Source organism: Euphorbia lathyris, chromosome 5, assembly GCF_963576675.1.
Source record: "Euphorbia lathyris chromosome 5, ddEupLath1.1, whole genome shotgun sequence".
Lineage (NCBI taxonomy): Eukaryota > Viridiplantae > Streptophyta > Magnoliopsida > Malpighiales > Euphorbiaceae > Euphorbia > Euphorbia lathyris.
In genome coordinates, this window is record NC_088914.1 from 80007167 (window position 1) to 80010601 (window position 3435).

General features: G+C 34.5%; 1 long non-coding RNA gene across 1 annotated transcript; it reads left to right on the forward strand.

Annotated features, from left to right (window-relative positions):
• The first annotated feature begins 690 nt into the window (after positions 1-690).
• On the forward strand, positions 691-3064 carry LOC136228910 (uncharacterized). The gene is made up of 3 exons (XR_010688882.1): positions 691-1159; positions 1362-1419; positions 2818-3064. It is a non-coding gene; the product is annotated as an uncharacterized lncRNA (long non-coding RNA).
• The last annotated feature ends 371 nt before the right edge of the window (positions 3065-3435 follow it).

Below are 3435 nucleotides of genomic sequence, written 5' to 3' on the forward strand. Positions count from 1 at the left end.
AATGCTGAAGATAGCTTGGTCAATCTCTTTTCGGGAAATAGGTTGAAAGGCCTCCTGACTACAATCCTCACTGATTAAAGGAAATGTAGCAATAGAGTGAGCCCTCTCCAAAAGAACAGGTTCCTCTTTGAACAGCTCTCTGTAGAAATCCAGGGCTAAGTTCCGAATAACCTCATCTTCATAAACCCAATCACCATTAGAATCCTTAATGGCCTCAATTCTATTTCTCTGCCTTCTGATCAGGGTAGAGAGATGGAAGTATTTGGTATTACGATCCCCATCTCTAATCCAGGACTTCCGAGACTTCTGGAACCAAAGGAACTCCTCCTGCCTAAGCACAGCCTCCAGCTCCTTCTGAAGGGTTCTGAGGAGGCCCTCAAGGCTATGATCAAACCTCCCCTCCAACCTGCGTTGAATGCCCTCCATCCTCTTTAATAACTTGTTCTTCCTTCTGATAATATGCCCAAACACATTCCTATTCCACCCCTGCACCTTATTCCTGAACCCTTCAGCAGCTTGCAGTACATACGAATGAGGTCTCCAACTCTCATGAACGAACTCTTTAAATTAATAACTTTTAAAGTATTTAATAACTTTTTATTTATCAAAATTACCTTAAGTATAATATATATATAAATTCAATCAATTTCCAAAAATTCTTACAAGTATTTATTTTAACAGTCTAACTTTCTATCAATTTGTATATTTCATATTATATGATAAATTTTAATTAAAATATATAAAACAACATGTAATAAAATTTTATTTAAATTTATATTATTATTTATATATCCAGTATATATTTATTTAAAATAAAATGAAAAGAAAAAGATAAATAACATATATAATTAGATATTATTTATGGGCTGGAAAAACACACTCAAAGCCCAACCCATCACTCAATAACCCTAATAACCCCATATAAATGTAAACTCTTAACTGCCCCTCCCATTTTAGCCGCCTCCATATTTCTCTCCCCCTTCTTCTTTTGAGTCACTGAAAATGCAAAGCCAATTCTCGTCAGCTCTTCATATCTCTCTAGGATAATTCTTGGCATGTCCGCAAGATGTGGTCAGCGCATGATTCGGCAGATATCTTCTTCAGTGGTGTTTCTTATCTCAGACGCTCTCATTTTATCTGTGGTACGTTCTTCACTCAGGTAAACCCTCATACTCTTTGTTTATCTTCTATTTATTCTCAGTGCCATCTGTTTCACCCGTCTACAATCTCGGATTCATGGTTAGCAGCTCTAACCATCAGCTAAGATTTTGAGATCGATAGGAGCTTCTACACTCTCAACTGGGTAATTCATCTTTTGGTTGCAGATAAATTATAATCTCACTTAACCTTATCATTTGCAGCTTGACAGAGACTCATTGAAGTCCGATTAGACGCCGAGATTGATGGGCTTGATCTCAGGTAATCTGACTTTTTTTTTCTCTTATCAGTTTTGATTTCTACATTGCTTAGTTTCTTTTTGTTCTTTTTTTTTTACTAAAAGACAGACCCTAATGGAGGCAGTGCTTATTGACCATTAACTAAACCCGTAATTGAGCCCTTGAATTTTCTTGGTTTTAAGGATTAATAGTTATAAAGGATTAAATCTCCAATTTTAACTTTCACACACTTAAGCCTCTGTATATGAAGTTAATAAAATTTTGCCTCGTCTCAACATTGCATATTTTAAATTTCTGATCAATGTCTTGTTTGATTACATAAGCCTAGGAGAATTAACACTGCATAGTTCTAGATGATTTTTGCAGATTATTCCTTTGAACGAGAAGAACTGAACAGATATTATTGGCAAATTAGATATAATAGACTAATGTTGGATTTCTGATTCGGTGGATAGGTTGTTCTCCTTATTGGTTTGTCTGATCTTATTATGAGCTGTGTAGAGTTTTCATTCCTTTGAAATTTCTTTGACCTGTTTCTAATTTTTAGTTTTCTGTTTCTGGGTGTTTTCACTCTTCAGTTTGGTTTTTATTCCTTGGTTCTCCTAATGTAGATTTGAAAATGTCGTTTCTTATTTCCTTATCGTGTCTCCTTTTATGGTTGTTGATGACTTTGAAAGATTGCTGATTTCCTTGCTTTTCAAATTTACAGTATTTATATTTATTTATTTTTTGAGAAATACAGTATTAATATTTTAATTTGCCAAAAATTGTCTTTACTGCTGATTTAATTAATGTGTTAAGGATTTAGATTGCATATTGGGTACATGGGATGATATAATTAAGTTTTACAAGAAATCTATTCTTTGGAACTCTACATTAATGAGAATTATTATTCATAATTTTAAGCTTTGGTTGCCTTTAATTGATGATTTAAAGAATAGAATTTTGGTTATTTTGGTACATGATGATAGATTTAAGATTTGGACCATTATTAATATTGGTAAAATAGAAGCCCTTTTTGCAGGATTTGCTCTTTTGAACAATACAATGGCAAAAGGAGCTGGTAAGTGTATAATAATCTACAGGAAATGTCCTTCAACGTTTCTGATTGAATATCGGTATCGTAACCAATGTAAATTTCTTGACCTCCAATTAAAAATAAGTAAAAGAGTTCCTAGTCAATAATCCTATGATTTGTGAAGGTTGCATCTAAATCTTGTAACTGCAGTTTAATGTGTCGTACTTGGCATGAGAACAACTCAATTCCAGATACTTAATTGGGATGCATGAATTAGTGCACACTTCTAAATGTAGGGCGTAGGTGTCCATAATGACATTCTTTTTAATTAAACACTTTTAACTCTATTGCATTTTTATATGGGATTAAGTCAGCTACTTATCCTATTGAGTACTTTTCCAGGTTCAGTTTGCATGAGAGAAACTTGGTGAAGGACTTTGTAGAATGAGAAGGGAAGCCGTACGTCTCGCCGCTGAGGGTTCTATTGAGTACTTGGCTAAGGAAGCCCAACACCTCGCCACTAGTTCTGTTTATTAATTTCCTGAGTTGTATCCCTTGCATATTCATTGGATACAAGGCAGCTGTTAAACTAAACTTGTTCAGAATTCATTCCCAATTTCCCATCAATATAAAATGTATAGTTTTTTCATTTTCTATTTGTCAAGTTTGCTAATTGAATTTCAGACCTTAGTTGCAAATCAACTTGGCTGCAAACCAGATGGTGTCTTTGATATGGAATTGCAAGCACTTGGTACTCAACCATGTGTAATGGTAGGTGCTGCCAAGGAATTCATTTTCTCGGGAAGGCTTGATACTCTCTGCATCTCATTTTTTCTCTCTAAAGGTATGCGTTGTCATATAGGTAGTCATGGTGTTCTAGTCATGTCAATTTTGGGTATATTCTTTTTATTTCGCTTAAGTAGGGATGCGTAGTGCATCGGGCATGCATCGGACAGCCCTTTTTAGTATGTATATGTCATCTTATTATTATTGCATGCTATTCATTCCTCTTCTAATAAA